The sequence below is a fragment of the Jaculus jaculus genome, chromosome 5 (assembly GCF_020740685.1).
Source record: "Jaculus jaculus isolate mJacJac1 chromosome 5, mJacJac1.mat.Y.cur, whole genome shotgun sequence".
In the NCBI taxonomy this organism is placed as follows: domain Eukaryota; kingdom Metazoa; phylum Chordata; class Mammalia; order Rodentia; family Dipodidae; genus Jaculus; species Jaculus jaculus.
Window position 1 is genome coordinate 120,794,793 of NC_059106.1, and position 18,618 is coordinate 120,813,410.

Sequence of the window (18,618 nt, forward strand, 5' to 3'; positions counted from 1 at the left end):
CCACTGCAAACAAACTCCAGATGCATGTGCCACCATGTGCATCTGGTTTACTTAGGTACTAGAGAATCAAGCCTTGAACCAGGGTCCTTAGGCTTCACTAGTAAGTGCTTAACTGCTAAGCCATCTCTCCACCCCCCTGAAATCTTTTGAATCTCACTTGCATAGTGAGAATACTGATCTAGCTTTTGCAGATTTCTTAGGATTTCCTACATAGATAAGCACACAATCTTTCTAATTTCTGTGTGTTTTGTTTCTTTTTCTAGCTATGTTTCCATGTCTAAGATCTCTTGCTCTGAATATATCCTTGCTCTGAATCAACCTGTTACCATTAACTATAATGTTACTTGCAGATTTATTTTATTTTTTTATTTTCAAATTTTTATTTATTTGAGAGTGACAGAGAAAGACAGAGGGAAACAGATAGAGACACAGAGAGAGACAGAATGGGCATGCCTGGGCCTTCAGCCACTGCAAACGAACTCCAGATGTGTGCGCCCCCCCTTATACATTTGGCTAACGTGGGTCCTGGGGAATCGTGCCTTGAACCGGGGTCCTTAAGCTTCACAGGCAAGTGCTTAACCACTAAACCATCTCTCCAGCCCTACTTGCAGATTTTTAAAACTTTATTATTTATTTATTTATTTGAGAGAGAGGGAGAAAGAGAGAGCGAGAGAGCGAGAGAGAGAGAGAGAGAGAGAGAGAGAGAGAGGGAGGGAGAAAGAAAGAACAAAGCAGAGAGAGGGAGACAGAGAATGGGTACACTAAGGCCCCCAGCCAATGCAAACAAACTCCAGACTCATGTGGCCCCTTGTGCATCTGGCTTATGTGGGTCCTGGAGAATTAAACTTGGGTCCTTTGGCTTTTCAGGCAATTGCCTTAACCACTAAGCCATCTCTTCAGCCCACCTTGGAGATTTTTGTAGGTGACATTCCATTGAATATAAAGTTCTTTTCTATTTCTAATTCTCTGTGAATTTCTTTCATGAGTGGATGATGAATTTTGTTGAAGAGGTTTTGTACATTTATTGAGATGGTGAAATGAGATTTCTTTATTAAAATGTTTATTAATTAGATAAATTATATTACTTATTTTCTATGGCCAAGCCAAACATGTTTTTAGCACAATCTCTCCTGATTATGACTGTTTTTTGTTTTAATGTTAACTGTCCCCCATGGGTTCCTGCATTGTAATTCTTGATCTCCAGGTAGTCATGTTGTAATGTGAAGTTATGGAACCTTTGGGATGTGAGTTCTAGCTGGTGGAGGCGAATTACTAGAGGTGTGTCTTGAGGGTTATATCTACCTCCAGTTCTGACCTGCATTCTCTGCTTCTTGGTTGACGAAATGTGACCAGAAACTCTGCTACATGCTCTTGGTGACACAGACTGAGCTGGTCCCACCACCATGATTTTCCTGCCATGATGCACTGGTATTCCCTAAAACTATGAGCCAAGATAAACCTTTCCTCTCTTAAGTTGCTTCTGTTGGGTATGTTGGCACAATGATGAGAAAGGAATTAATACAGTACTTACTACTTTAAAATATTTTTAAGATTCTATTTGCCAATTTTTTTTTTTTTTTTGAGGTAGGGTCTCACTTTAGCTCAGGCTGACCTGGAATTCTTTATGCATTCTCAGGGTGGCCTCAAACTCATGGTGATCCTCCTACCTCTGCCTCCTGAGTGCTGGGATTAAAGGCGTGGCAGCCTATTTGCCAATTTTAATGAGGTGTTTTCTATCTTATGCTCATCAAATATATTATTTTGAAGATTTATATTCCTTTAGGTTTTCTTATAATTGTAGTTCTACCTTAACATCAAGTGTTGTGCAGGATTCCCTCAGTAATTTTTCATGAAAAAGTATACAGAATTATTATTTTTGAGAATGTGTGTTTGCATGTTGTAGGCACATGTGTGTGCACATACACTCCAGAGATATCCTGTTGCCCCCTCCCCAGTGTGGGGACTGCAGTTGTACACCACCAGAGCCCAGCATTTTTACAGAGATTCTGTGGTTCAGGTTCTCATGTATATGATGCAAGTACTTTACCTACTGAGCTATCTTTCTAGCTCAGAATTAATATGTCACCTTAAATTTTATCTTCTTCTTGAGTGAGTTGTTATCTTTGAATAAATTATTCAACTAAATTTTATTTCTTTTTGACTCAAACATCTTGATACTCTGGCATTATCCTTTTTAGCATCTCTTAGCTATATAGAAATTCCCCACAGCTTGTCTAACATTGGTGGATAGCAGAACACAATGGGTTTAGCCCTTGGGGAAAGCTAAGTTGGGAAGTGCAGGGGAGACAAAGTAAATAAAGAGTTGCTCTTGCAGTACAAAGCACTTTGGACATAACTCTCAAAGCAGTGTCTCTCATGCTAAGATTGCAAAGGGCTTTTAATGGAGATACTCATGCATGCTTATATTGGAAAGACTGGATATCACTTGTAGAAGTATGCACATTCCTGAACATGCTCATTTAAAGATCCTGCTTCTTTACACATGAATGTTCAAAACTAGCAGACTCCAAAGCCAGTGCCTTGGCATTACAATAAGATTGCAATTGGCAAAGTTTACTTGAGGTCACCTGCAAGAGTAACTCAACAATTCTGAATCTTTGGCTAGCCCCTTGTGGTTTTTCTCTGAAGAGCACATCTGAAACCAAACCAGACCATACTAAAGGATTGCTAGCTATTGCTTTAAAGGGACAGTAGCTTTGTCCCTGGCGATTAGTACTGAGCAGCTGACAGTACTCAAGTTCCCCCTACCTGCTCTGGAGTGTTGTACATTTTATCAAGAGCCTTTAACCACTGAGCCATCCCCCCCCTGCCACCAGCCTTACAAATTTCATCCCTCTCTTTAAAGAACCAGATTTGTTTTCTTTGTTTGATGTGTAATCTTTCTCAGTTTTTTCTATCAGCAAATTATCTTGATATATTGTTTTAGCCTTCTGATCAGTCAGTTATAGTTTAATTTGCTCTGAATTTTACTTTTAGCATATGATTGTGTGTGGTGTGTGTATATAAATGCTCATAGATGTGCAGATGCATGTGTCCACATGTGTACGTGTGCTTATTCATGTTGGGGGTCTTGTTCAATTATGCTCCATCTTGTTCCTTGAGATGGGGTCTCTCTCTGAATCTGGAGCTCACGAGTTCCACTAGGCTACCTAGCGAGTAGCCCCAGAGATTCCTGGTCTCTGCCTTTGGTGCAGGGCTTTCAGCTGCAGGCCATCATTGTTGGCATTTTCACTTGGGAAATGGAAATCTGAACTCAGATCTCCATGCTTATGTGGCAAGCACTTTATCCTCTGCACTATCTTCTCAGTCCATTGCTCCCATTTTTCCTGTTTTTTTACTTTTAGATCAATTTCTGCTTTTCTAACAGGATAATTTAACTCTGTATATCCTTCTTTACTGCTCGTGCTTGGTAGCTTACATATTTTGATATGTCATGTTTTCATTTCTTTAGTTCAATATATATTTTATTTTATGGACTCACAAACTATTTTGAATTTAATTTTTGTGCAAAGCATTCAAGGATCTTCTTGATGTAGTTCTCCTATTACTTTCTAATTGTCTTCTGCCATGGAAAGCAAACTTACTTTGTCTTATTTATGGCTTAGAGTGCAGTCTATCCTGTATACATTGCATGTACACTTGACAGGGAATATACATTCTGATTTTGTTGTCTGGAGGGCTGTGTAAATATCACTTGGTTTTGCTTAGGACTTCTGTATGCTCACTGATTTTATGTCTACTTGTTCCATCAATCATTGAAAGAAGGCTGGGAGATTTGTTCTTTTTATTGCTACCCATTTTGCCTTCATATGCTCTGAATCTCTATTGTTAGGCATTTGTATATAGAATTATTATACCCTTTTGATCCTCAAATAATCTTCTTTCCCCTAATATAGTACAACCCCCCTAGGTTTTCTTTGCTTTATATTATATTTATAATTATAATAATAATTATTATATTATTATAATTATTATATATATTATAATTATTATATTATATGCCTATCTGTTCAATTTAACCAATCTTTGTTTTTGAAAAACGTGGGTACATGTCTATACACACAAGTGCGTGTGTGTGTGTGTGTGTGTGTGTGTGTGTGTGTCTATCCCTGTGTGTGTTTGTGAGTGTGGTTTGCATAATGTTTGTTTTTCTATTCAGCCTGAAATGTCTTTTTTTGTTGTTGAGCTAGGGATGGAACCCAGGGCCATTCACATGTTAGTCCAATGTTCTACCACTGAGCTACATCCCCAGTGAGCCTCTGCCTTTAGTAAGTCACATTTACTATGATAATTGCTATGACTGGATTGAATTACCACAATATTTAAATTTTCTGTCTGTTCTACATTGTTTTGCCCCCTTATTGTCTGTTTCTGCTTCTTTTAGACTATGTATTTTAACAATTGCATTAATGTTCCTTTTTGGATTTGATCATAATTTTTTGGGTGTGTTTAGCTACTTCTTGTGGATGGCCATCTGAGTGACATTACCCTTTATTATATATTGCATAAGTATTTCAGAGCAAGATACTTTCATTTCTCTTCTTTGGACTTTTTCATTGGTCTTGTCATGTATTTTACTTCTATATTTGATATAAATCCTTACCATATTATACCCATTTTTTGCTTGCATCTCTAAAGAATTTTAAAATAGTAGGCAAATAATAGTATATTTAGTCACATCATTTATATTTCTAGTATTGTTTCTGTATAAATCAAAATAATCTAAAAAGCTCCATTTTCCTTCTAACATCTTTACTGTTTTATTTCCTGTGCTGGCTTTCTGGCAATGGGTTTTCTCACATGTCATATATATCTAAGAGAGTTTTTATTTCACCTTTGTGAGTGGAAAATACTTCTGCTGGATGTGGAATTTGAAATTGATGGTTTCTTCCCTCCAGTAATTTTAAAGATGTTTCTTTGCTCCTTACTGGTTTGTATTGCTTCTGCTGAGAAAAATGCTGTTTTCTAATCTCCATTCCCACTGTGTGTATTTTTCTACTCTCTAGTTGTAGTCTTTTTTCTCTTTCTGTGTTGTGTCTAACAACCTGATGATGATGGGCATTTGTGAGTTTTCAAGTTTCTTTTTCTTATATTTAAATTTTTAAAATTTGTACACAGAGACTTAGGTATTCTGGCATTTTCAAATGCAATTTTTGTGCATACCCCATCCTCCTGTCCCTAAACCTCTGTCTCTCCCAGTCTACTCCCCTAATACCTCTCTCTTCTGTTCTTTTATTTATTAAATATTGTATTTATTCATTAACAAGGAGGGTAAAGAGAATGGGCATGCCAGACCCTCTAGCCACTGCAAATGAACTTCAGATGCATCTGCCACTTTGTGCATCTGGATTTATGTGGGTATTGGGGAATTGAATATGGGACGTTAGGCTCTGCAGACATGAACCTTAACTGCTAAGCCATCTCTCTAGCCTTCCCTTCTGTTCTTTATGTTTGATTTTGGTTACAAAAACAGTTATATCTTTATAGGTTTTGTCCACATTTGAGAGAGAGAGAGAGAGAGAGAGGTGGGGAGGGAGGGAGGGAGATAGGTACATAGATAGATAGATAATAATATAAGACTCCATAGAAAAAACATGTAGTTTTGGTCTTCTGAGTTTGAATCACTTCACTTAATATGATTCTTTATAGATTCATCCATTTTCTTGCAAGCTTTTTATAATTTCATTTTTCTATAGTTCTGAATAGAATTCCATTTTTATATGTACTTTGTTATCCATTTATCTATCAATGAGTATGTAGACTGATTACAATTCTTAGCAACAGTGAACATGGATGTGTAAACATCTTTGTAGTAAAGAGCCCTTAGAGTATATGCCCAAGAGTGTTGTAGATTTGAATGGGAGGTCAAGTTTTAATTTTTTGGGACACCTATACACAGGTTTCCATAATGTCTATACTTATTTGTATTTCCACTAACAGTGGATGGACTTTCCTCTTAATTAGGCTCATTGAGTTTCTTGTTTCTCCAACTTTAGCTTTGTTTAGATGGATACTTTTTCTCCTTTGAAACAATCCCCCCTCTCTCCTTTACTTCTTCTCACAATCTCCAGGTATTTTGGTATTACCTCATTGCTAAGTGATGGTTTCATTTCAGTCTCTTCATTTTCTCTGTTTCAAATTTCAAAAATTTATTTATTTGTGTGTGTGTGTGTGTGTATGCACAACATGGTATCTTGTTGCAAATAAATGCTTGTCCAGCTTTATGTAGGTGCTGAATTAATTCTGGGCTGGAAGGCTTTGCAAGCCAGCACCTTTAACTGCTGAGCCATATCTCCAGCCTCTTGTCTTATTGTTATTTTTTATTTTTATTTATTTATTTATTTTGAATTTTAGGCATCCTTTATTGTTATTGCCAAAAACATATTTAAAGGGGCCAATTATATTTCTCACTTAGTTGTCTATTCAATTCATTCTTCTCTATTCAATTTATTCTTAAGAATAACTTTCCATAATCCCCTAACTGTATAAAACAAATTACATCTGTTAAAAAACCAGGTAACACTCATCATTTTAATGTTTCTGTTCCATGTTGCAAAAATGAAGCACTCAGTTGGTGTATCAAATGTCTAATTTTGTCAAGAAACATGTTTTACAATTCATACATTGGTTATTTAATAAGCTGGTTAAGACAACTTAAAAGGTAAAACAGTTTTTTAAGTTAAGGGGTGGTCAAGATGTTTGTCACTTACGAGTCTTAATTGGCCAAAATGTAGAATCCAACAGCCCTGATTTAACAAATATGTTCAATTTCTTTAATATAAAAAGTATAATTTTTGAGAAATACTTTGCACATTACCTTCTGGCATTGCACTCAAGACTTATCATAATAATGAAGGTAGCCAGGTGTCCTATAGTTATTAGTGTGTTTTGTGGGTCAAAGCATTTAATAAATTATCGATTCACTTACTATTAACAAGATATGCTTGTATTTAATTCCACCTTTCCCAATATTTTTGAATATCTGATGTGTTGATTTGGTGCTTCAATATAAAATTTATGACACTTGTGAAGTTAACACTACAACTAAATTGCTGATACTTTCAGGGCAAAGCAGTACTAGTTAGTTCCTTCAGAGTTCCCATCACTGACTTTCACTGTTGTCACACTGGCTAAAAATACTGACATTCCTTAGTTTACAAGTATAAAGATAACTACCTACATGAGTTTAAAAATTTATCTGCACAAAAAGAAATAAAAACCATTCTATACAAAAACATTGGTTCTTAAAAATATAAAAATAACATCTGTCACTTCTGTCATGAGGACAATTCTGACATATGTACACATGCGGATTTCCAATGCCAGCCATCACCTGGATAGCCACAGCTTGTGTCATCTAGTGTGATAACACTGCCACTCATTTTCCACACTTGACAGAAGAGGGGTGTATTCAAAATATGTCATATACTAAATACTGCAGTAGTCTCTCTGCATGTTTAAATGCCTGTTATAACAGTTTTTGTTCTACCTGACTAAAAGTATGTATTAAACAAGCTCATGTTAAGTGTGCTAAACCCCACAATAGTTTAGGAATTTATCACTGTATATAAAGAAATCCAAAATGTACAAAACACATCTATAAAAGCAAGGGACAATTAGCTGCCATGCAAGACTTTAAAAATGGCATAGAAATGCAAAACAGCAAGGTCACATAACACTCAAGGTCAGCAGTGAGTTATACCACCAGAATGGATTTGGAAATTACTTCTCTGTTGGTATAATGGGATAAATCAGATCTTCAAATCTGAGAACACTCCATCTCAAGAAATATGCTCTTTCACAGTTGCTTTAATGAAATCTTTTCTCTCAGTTAAATCATAAGTAGGATAATTTTCATATACCTCTTTACAGACCTGCTTCATTGTCACTTCCTCCAGGTTGGCATTGGCCAGTAACTTTTTTACTGTCTCCTTTAACTCTTCATCTGTAGGGGGCTTCTTCAACTTTTTAATTAAAGGCTCATCATCTGAACTATCTTCAGATTCAGTTTTCTTTTTGGAACTGTTTTGATTCTTCTTGGTGGTGCTCCTTTTTATAGACTTTTTACTTTTAGGAGTAGCTTTCTGCTTAGTTTTTTTCTCTTTTCGTTGTCTTTTTTGGTGGCTGTATCCTCTTCACTTTCCTCATCTTAATCATCTGAAGACTCTTCCTTATTTTTCTTGTCATCTTCATCACTACTAGATTCATCTTACAGAATTTCAGGACACATGGTTTGCTTTGCCTTCCTTGCCATCCCAGAACTATTCTGTTCCTTTTTATTGCTTTTGTTTAAGATTTTTTAGAATTTGGCAATGGTTTTCCAGAAGGCCTTGGATGCATTAAAAAAATTCAAGATCTTTTTCACTAGCTCACTATTTACACAAGATCTCTCCAAATCAAGAACTTCACAGGTGCTCTTTAACCTGACGTTTTTGAATTTCTTCAACATTTCTTCCTTCTTTTAATATTGTGTACTTCCTTTTTCAAATGAAAAGCCACTGAATTGACCCACATTCTTCTTTCATGAGGACACTGTACCTGGTCTGTTGAAAAGCAGTTTGTGTAGATTTCTAAATTCATCCGTTTTTTCTTACTTAGAAAGTGAGAGACTAAAAATATATATACTTGGTCTCTACAGCCTTGCTTAAAGCCAGACAGCAGTACAGACATTTTAAAATAGACTTAGATAAGGAACTAACTGGCTAACATGCTGACCTCTGCTTCTGTAAACTTTGTTTGCTTGTTTAACTGCAGCACTCCCCCACCCAGACTTCAGACTTCTGGGAAGCCCCTACCCCAGAACCCTTCAGAAATACCTAACCGCAGGACATCTGGCTTCTTGCAAAAGATAAGAGTCTGCAAACAATCTGCTGACTAGAGGTCTGATGACAAGAGTTAAGCAAGTAACCAAAAATGGCCTCGATGTCCCCAAGGGCGCCACCTTAGAAGCAATCATGTAACCATTCCCTTACTTCTTTGTTCAGATCCCTATAAAAAACCTGCCCCCCTGCTGCTCAGGGCTACAGCACGGATCCACTGCATTGGTGAAGTCAAGAGTCCAACTTTAAGCCGGAAATAAAGCTCCTTGCCTTTAAATACTGTTTGGTTCTCCTTGGTGTTCACGGGGGGGGGGGGGGGGACCTAGAACTGGGCATAACAAAAGAAATGTATTCTTTCAATTTCACACAGTTTTTGACCCTTCCCTTGTGCAACTGTAAATAGTTCTCTTTGTAAAGAGGACACTTGCATTGTTCACCTTTCTGCTTTTTTTCTTTTCTCTTTTGCCTTCCACGATGAGACTCTTTTCTCTCTCTTCCTCTTCCTCTTCCCCTCGTCTTCCTCCTCGTGTCCTCGCTGTGGGCCTATGGCTGGGCATTTCGGATCCTGGTCAGATGCGCCTGGGCCGTGGTGTCTCCCTCCGCGGCAGGGCCCAGGACGATGTGCTGGGGACCCCGAGGACCTGGAGCACAGTCCTAGGCGGGGCGAGGAGAAGGTCAACTCTGCTCCTCAGAAAATTCTTGTCAAGCGGAGTGCTAACCTTCTCTCCTTTCATACAACACTTTTTTTTTTATTTTTAACTAATAACTTCCATACATACACATAATGTAATTTGATCATAATCCCCTCGCACTGCTTTCATTTGTCACCCATCTCCCTTCCATCACATTCATTCTTTCCAACTACTCCTCCCTATCCTTTGTCTCTTACTTTCTTTCTCTCAGAGCTTCTTTATATATAGGAAGGGCCATCTACTATGGAGGAAGGACTTCCTCCCTCCATTAATCCTTTTGGAAACAACCTCACAGACTCACTCAAGAAGAGTGTCTCTTGATTCCTAATGTGATTAAGTTGATAAAAGAACTTAACCATCACAAATCCTATAGATAAGTCACCCTGACTTGGATAACTGATCTATATCAATGCAATTAAGTGCTACTCAGAGAGAAGACCTTACAGATATCTAGGAAACCAAGTCGGATCTCTTTTGCTACTTTTTTTTTGTAGGGGGGGACTTGGTTTGGTAGGAATTGGTTAACTACAGCATCTGACAAGGCTATGGTGACCAGGAGCAGTATTAGCTGAAGCAAGAGGGACAGAGAAGGATTGGTAGAGAAGTAGGATGCAGTGACCACTTGTGGCACTGAAAGCAGATTCAAAGATTGGAACCATAATTTATTCCACTAATCAAAACAGTCCTGGATTACTTAAAACATGAGAGGGAAAGGGGAAGTTGAGGCAGGAAGGATGTATTTATGAGCATGTTACTGTGATAGGTAACTTTTGCTTAATTTCTGGAAAGTTTCCAAATAATCATTCAGAATGTACTTATTTCCACTACCTTCCTGAAGGATGAAGAAATTGAAATATTTCCCAGAGTGCTGGCTTCTGGTTTGAGTTGATGGTTGCTCTGGGCGCATATATATATATATTAGCACTTCTGTGTAGCTCAGCCCAAGGCTGAGCTCTTTCCAAGTGCAGAGAAGAGTTACCAACAGAGGAGAGAAAATCTCACTCACTAAGCCTGGTGTGGGGCCGGCAGACAGACATTTAATATTCCATCTAATTTGCTTGTTAGTTCTTGCTTAGTTCATATCCTGTCGCCATTAGCTTTAAAGAACATGCAGAAAGAAACCATTATTCCTGAAATCTGTGAGTGAGCATTATTCACCTAAACTCTCATGTATGTTTTTATTATGGGAAAACACTTTTAAAACATTGTAAACAAAAAGGGTGATCTTCCTTCAGAACAGCAAATATTCCAAAAACAAAACTCAAACAAATAAATTTAAAAGACTCAATTAAAAATGCTCACCTTTCAGAGGCCACAGAGGAAGCAGAGAAATTCAGTTAATTGAAAACAAGTATGTGCCTGGCCTATGTAACATTCCAATTGATGACAACCACACTTGTACTTACCCATTTGCAGTTTGCAGAGCATGTCCACATGCATCTCAGTGATCAGTGGTACTTGCTGAACTATTGAGTGGAGGAGCCAGGACAGCACCTAGACACACCGGGCTCTTAGAGACCCCGCCTATTGAAGATGCTTACCCTTGGCTAGGTCTGGAGATAGAACAGCTTTATATACCTATTATTCTGTTAGTTGCTTAGACATTCCTTAATAATGGCATACTGTCTGTAGACTGTCAACCCCCTATAGGTAGGATGCAGAGATGAAGCTGTTGAGAAATGATTTAGATTGCCTGCTGTTCAGAAAACTACTGTTGCCCAATGCAGATTTTACTGACTCCTGAACTGTGGCCAGAAAGGCTGACCTACCACCGACGAGCCTATAAATTCACTGAACGATGTATCAGCTTGCTTCACTTACCCAATAGGAGGTTTTATATTTCACTCATAACCTCATACAGTTTATTCTTTTGCTTTTCATTTTTTTTTTGAAATGGCTTACAAGCCATTCACAATCTTTTGGCATAAAGCTGCATGATGTTTATGTGACTAAAACAGTCAAGTGTACATTGCTGTTTTAGTCCAGAATGTTGCAGTTAGATGTGTGACTCATTAGTAGTCTCTTAGCATTATAGTTTTGCAAAGCCATTTTTGAATTATGTAGATATTGCTGAGATGCCAAGACTAGGCCCATCTTGGATAATCTATTCTTTTGGTAGTGCAAATAGATATTGATAGCAGTTGTTTGTAGTTATTCCATTTAACAGTATCTCTTAGAATGATCCACGTGTCTCAAGAGAAAATCTTATACCCTCTGTGGTCAGTTTCAACCACATAAACTCATTTGACCATTATATTTTAATCAGTAAATAATTAAATGGAATGAGTGAAAAGAATATTTGCCGAGGCAACTGGAAGCATGAATTCTACTTATTTCTTTTAGACCAGAGTAGAGAGCATCTGTCACTAAGCATCTCTGGGATTTGATTCCCACATTTGAAACTCAGGGGAAATTCTAGGTAAATATGTGAATGTACAAGATAATATTATGTTATTACTATTGATATTGTGATATATTCTAGACATATTTGTATTAGCAATTTATATAAGAATAATAACCAAATATTTTCTGCCTCAGTGCAGCAAATAACCTGAGAGGCAGACAGAGGAGGAGAGTTACAGATGGTGAGATACATATTACTCGTGCATGTAGGTTGGAAAACATGGCTTGGTCTGTATCCAGTGAAGGATGGCTGCTGTGACAGAGGGATGCAGGAAGGAACACATGGGAATGGGAACTTGAATTCCTAACTCACCTGCTACATAGAGTGAGGTGACCCACAGGTACCAATCTCTGACATTTTCCTAATCAGACTAGAACCTCACCTTCTAAGGGTGAACTGAGAATCAGCTACTGTGATTCTGAAAAAAATATTCATCTGAAAATAGGAGACTTCGAAGAAAGTTCTTCCATGGCTATGTTTAGCTCATAAAAGAAGTTAGAGATGTACAGTGAAGTGAACTTTCTATCTGAATCTTGTTCTTTACTGTCTTGCTAACTTGTACAACTCACAGAGTCTCTGAACTTCAGCTTCCCCAAAATCATGGGGATAATGATGATGATAATACTGATAATACAACAAGCTTCACAGGATTGTTGTGAGAAAACCATGAAAATATGCATGAAAACCCTAGACACACTATAGATATAACATATATGTTCTATGGTTCCAGTACATCTTTAACTTCAAGGTATCTTGTTAACTTAGTACCAACACTTGTCAAAATAGGGATAAATAACCATAAAGTAGATTAAACAATTCCTATTTCAGAGAAGTTAAAATATTAAAGTATACTGATCTTTTCATCATTATAAGAGATTTCTTTTTGAGTACAGTTTTAAGTTGCCCCTCTCTTTCGTAACTAAGGATCTGTGTGACTTAGACCATGAAGCTAGTTGCTCATATTCTGATTCCTTTCTGAAGTTCCTATTTGCATACCTACCCTTTGGTTGGATGCATTTTTTTACCTCCCATAGTTTTCCTATGTTGTTCTTTTCTCCTTCTAGGTCTTTTACCCTCGTTGCTCCAACTTTCATTTACACAAAGATGGAAGCTACTAAGAAAAAAAAATAATGGAATGAGTAAAGGGCACATAATTTGAGTGTTATAATAAGAGTTAGAGGTGCCTCTTACCAACTTACCAATTCCCACAATTTTGCACATGGGAACAGTGAAACTATGCAGAAAGCAGAGTGATAAGCAACAGCAAGTAAAAGCAAGGTGGGTTCCATCTACTTTTAACACAGAAACCATTACTGGTGGAAATATATCTAAGAAGAGATGCTGAATAATAAAGGTAAATGTTAAGTTTCTTGAGCAAAGTATGGTATGAGACCAAGGATCTCCATGTTTGCTGTTCTCTTCCAGAGTTTGTCTTCCAACAGAGAGACTCCTTACAGCAGAATTGATGGAATAGTTATAGAAATCCAAATGTATACTCAATATAATAGTGAAATATGGTACTTTTGGAGTCCTTACCATATGCCAGCTACTATTCTAGTGCCTTCTGTGTATTATCTTATTGAATTTTTTTCCCTAGAGTACTAGGACACAGAAATCATTACTACCACCTTTGTAAAGATTTATCATTGAGTCAAAGAGGTGGGAAATCATTCAAGGTCACTCAAGTAGTATCTTATAGGTTAGGTACCTGAATAATCCCACTCCATGAATTAGCATTTTATGTCCTTGTGCTATTATCTGATGTTACCACATATACAATGATGTGAATAAAGTATAAGGAAGTCATGGGTTCAAGTCTGAGCTTTGTTCTTTAGTAACTGACCCCTGATGAAATGTTGTTTTTCCTCACTGGTAAACATTGCCACCTGCCCCCAAATACTGCTTCTTCCTGGAAGGGAAAAATACTGTCTTAAGACCAGAGACCAGGATTTTGCTTCCAGTTTGATTTGTCCACATACTGCATGGCACTAGATGCCTATAAGAGAGTGTCCAACTCTTTTTTTTTATCAAAATTTTTATTAACATTTTCCATTACTATAAAAAATATCCCATGGTAATGTCCCCCCCCCCACGTATTCCCCTTTGAAATTCCATTCTCCATCATATTACTTCCCTATCTCAATCATTGTACTTACATATACACAATACCAACCTATTAAGTACCCCTCCTCCCTTCCTTTCTCTTCCCTTTATATCTCCTTTTTAGCTTACTGGCCTCTGCTACTAAGTATTTTCTTTCTCAATCAGAACCCCAATCATCTGTAGCTAGGATCCACATATGAGGGAGAACATGTGGCTTTCTGGGCCTGGGTTACATCACTTAGTATAATCCTTTCCAGATCCATCCATTTTTCTGCAAATTTCATAACTTCATTTTTCTTTACTGCTGAGTAGAACTCTAGTGAATAAATGTGCCACATCTTCATCATCCACCCATCAGTTGAGGGACATCAAGGTTGGTTCCATTTCCCAGCTATTGTGAATTGAGCAGCAATAAACATGGTTGAGCAAGTGTATCTAAAGTAATGAGATGAGTCCTTAAGATATATGCCTAGGAGTGCTATAACTGGGCCATATGGTAGATCTATTTCTACTTGTCTTAGGAAACACCACATTGATTTCCACAATGGCTAGACATGATTGCATTCACACCAATAGTGTAGAAGTGTTCCTCTTTTTCCACATCCCTGCCAACATTTATGATCATTTGTTTTCATGATGGTAGCCAATCTGACAGAAGTGAGATGGAATCTCAAGGTAGTTTTAATCTGAATTTCCGTGATGACTTATTGCTATGGCTAAGACTTCCAAAACTACATTAAATAAAAGTGGGGACAGTGGACACCCTTGCCTTGTTCCTGATTTTAGGGGAAATGCTTTCAATTTTTCCCCTTTTAGAAATATGTTGGCTGTAGGCTTGTCATAAATAGCTTTTATTATATTGGGCTATGTTCCTTCTATTCCCAGTCTCTGTAAGACTTTTATCATGAAGGGATGTTGGATTTTGTTGAACACTTTCTCTGCATCTAATGAGATGGTCATGTGATTTTTGTCCTTCAACCCATTTATATAATGTATTACATTTACAGATTTGCATATATTGTACCATCCCTACATATCTGGGTAAAGCCTACTTGGTCAGAGTGAATGATCTTTTTCATATATTCTCATATTCTGTTTGCCAATATTTTGTTGAGAATTTTTGCATCTATGTTCATGAGGAAGATTGGTCTGTAATTTTCTTTTTTTGTTCTATCTTTGCCTGGTTTTGGTATCAGGGTGATGCTGGCTTCATAGAGGCAGTTTGGTAGAATTCCTTCTTTTTCTACTTCCCAGAAAAACTTAAGAATCAATGGTGTTAGCTCTTCCTTGAAGGTCTGGTAAAATTCAGCAGTGAATCCATCTGGGACTGGGCTTTTATTTAGTTGGGAGATTATTGATAACTGTTTGGATCTCCATGCTTGTTATAGGACTATGTAAGTGATTAATCCATTTCAATTTAATTTAGGTAGGTCATATAAATCAAGGAAATCATTCATTTCTTTCAGATTTTCATGTTTTGTGGAGTATATGCTTTTATAGTATATCCCTATGATTTTTTGAATTTCTCTGGAATCTGTTGTGATGTTATCTTTTTCACCTCTGATTTTATTAATTTGAGTCTCTTCTCTCTTTCTTTTGGTACAATTTGCTAAGGGTTTATCAATCTTTTTTATCCTTTCAAAGAACCAACTCTTTGTTTTATTAATTCTTTGGATTGTTTTTGTTTTTATTTCATTAATTTCTGCCCTGATCTTTATTATTTCTTCCCTCTACTGATTTTTGGTTTGCCTTGTTCTTCTTTTTCCAAAGCTTTAAGGTGAAGCATTAGGTTGTTCACTTGCGACCTTTCTAATTTCTTAATATAGACACCTAAGGCTATAAATTTACCTTTTAGTACTGCCTTCATTGTGTCCCAGAGATTTTGGTATGTTGTGTTCTCATTATCGTTTGACTCTATACATTTTTTGTGCATCTGGGGAACCGAGCCTCGAACTGGGGTCCTTAGGCTTCACAGGCAAGCACTTAACCGCTAAGCCATCTCTCCAGCCGTCTCTCTATACATTTTTTGATTTCCTTCTTGATTTCTTCATTGACCCACTCATCATTTAGTAGTGTATTCTTTAGTTTCCATGATTTTGTGTATGCTCTATAGCCTTTCTCGCACTGATTTGTAATTTAATTCCATTGTGGTCAGATAGAATGCAAGGAATTATTTCAATTTTCCTGAATTTGTTAAAATTTGCTTTGTGTCCTAATATGTGGTCTATTTTAGAGAATGTTCCATGTGTTGCTGAAAAGAATGCATATTCTGCAGCATTTGGATGAAATGTCCTGTATATATCTGTTAGGTCCATTCCTTCTATGACCTCATTTAGTCCAGATGCCTGTCTGTTTATTTTTTCCCAGGATGGCCTGTCAATTGATGAGTGTGGGGTGCTAAGTCACCCACCTCCACTGTGTTTTGTTATCTGTGACCTTAGTTCTAATAGTGTTTGATATATTTGGGAGCCCCCATGTTAGGTGCATATATGTTTAGGATTGTAATGTCCTCCTGTTGGAGTGTACCCTTAATCAATATAAAGACATTTCCTCTAACTCGTTCTCACTGGTGGTCATTTCTGATACATTAATACTTTTAGGTGGATTTATATTGTCTTGCTTTTTAGTGTCCTTTTGTTATAATGTATATATTTTTGCATCTTGGATTAAGTTAATGCTTGGATTTTCTAGCTAGCTGGGTATTCTTAGCTGTATCAATTGATTTGATGGTATATAACATCAGGGTAGGAGCTTAAGGTGTTAGGTGTGGCTCTTAAGACTCTCAGAGTATCTACAAAGGTGTTCTTAGGGGTTGAGTTTGCCTGCTATGGGAGTATTCAAGTAGGCTGAGTGCAATAAAATACAGGTAGATTCTAAAATTTAACTGAACACTGTACACATTCAATCAAAAACAGCCCCAAGTATTTATGCAAGAGTAGTTATTATAACAACCAGATCCTCTCTCAACAAAGAAGTTAAGATTTCTGGTCTGTTGAGGGATCCAAGTGAGCTTGTGACCAAGTGAGACCCTTTCGTGGTGCAATCCCAGTTATGTTTTTGGATGATTTTGGTCTCAGTCAAGTTGCTGGCTTGGCCGTTGGGCTGCTGTTTTGATTTCTGGATCTGGGCACTGGCTTTTCCTGTGGGGCACACTGAGCCTAGCAACTGTGGCCCTGCAGATTGGCACCCCTGCTGCTGGAACCGCCACTGCTGGATCTGTTGCTGCTGCTGCTAAAGCTGCTGCTTCTGGGTCTGTTGCCTCTGCTGGGTCCACTCCTGCTGCTGCTGCTTTAGCTGCCTCTGCTGGATCCCCTGCTGCTGATGGATCTGCGACTGCTGCCTCTGAAGATGCTGCTGCTGGATCTGCCGCTGCTGGGGCTGCCGCTGTTGGTGCCGGAGCCACTGATGTTGCTGCCAGACTCTGCTCCTGCTTGGGTCCCACTATCGGCTCAAGTTGGCGTGGTCAGGTCCAGGGACCACTGCTCTGTTCGCTGGAATGGAGGGAATTGCAGCTGCTCTAGTTCTCTCACTGGCCCATGTGTTTTTCTACCTTGTGATCTGCTCCTCAGTTGTTCACTGTGCTCTCCCTTCACGTTTCTAGAGTTTGCAGATTGCGCCAGTGTGAGTGGAAGCTCCTCTCACTTGGCTTTTCCTGCAGCTCGAGCCGAGCCTGGCGGCTTTCTGGTGTACTGCTGCAGTTGCGGTCAGCAAACCTGCCAGGGCCACTTTTGTTGGCCTGTGCAGGCTCTGGGTGCTCTGGATCTCTTCTAGTACTCTGCTGATGCTTCAATTTCCTATACACCTTGCTTTTTAGTAGAAGTGTGTATTTTGCTGAGGTTTTTGGTCTTCCCCCCCGACCGCCCCAGGCTGCTTTGGCATGGTACCTATGCTGCCATCTTAACTGGAAGTCCTGGTCAACTCTTTAAACTGCACTTTCCTTGGCTTCAAAAATAGAAATTTTAGAGCCAGGTGTGGTGGCATATACTGTTAATCCAAACACTTGAGACGTGGAGGTAGGAGGATTGCTATGAGTTTAAGTCCAGCCTGAGACTGCATAGTGAATTCCAGGTCAGCCTGGGCTAGAGCAAGACCCTCCCTAAAAAAAATAGAAATTTTAAGTGTTTATATATAACTTGCTTCAAATCTTTCATGTTCACAATCCATTTATTAAAAGTCAATTTGGGGCTGAAGAGATGGCTTGCTGGTTAAGGTGCTTGCCTGCAAAGCCTAAGGAGCGAGATTTAACTTCCCAGAACTCACATAAGCCAGATGCAGGTGACACATGCACACAGGTGTCACATGGGCACAAGGTGGCACATGTGTTTGATGTTAGTTTGCAGTGGCTAAGATTCTGGTGCACCAATTTTTTTCTCTCACTCATAATTTTTTAAAGTCCATTTGTTTCAGTCTATCTTTTCATGAATGTTTATTTAAATAGATCAATGGCCATGGAAAGATATTGACAGTGTCTCCAGTAGATAATTGATACATGGGATTGTAGAGATGCCTCCTGTTCCTTCCCAGGATATATTTCCATATTTGAGGGAAGTTAATGTAGTATGTCTGCACAGAGGAACAA

The 18,618-nt window shown here is 38.1% G+C and overlaps 2 pseudogenes; both read right to left on the minus strand.

Moving 5' to 3' along the window:
• Positions 1-7,802: 7,802 nt before the first annotated feature.
• LOC101601351 overlaps positions 7,803-18,618 on the minus strand; it is a 98,175-nt pseudogene continuing 87,359 nt past the window's right edge.
• On the minus strand, positions 9,533-9,581 carry LOC123461375 (annotated as a pseudogene).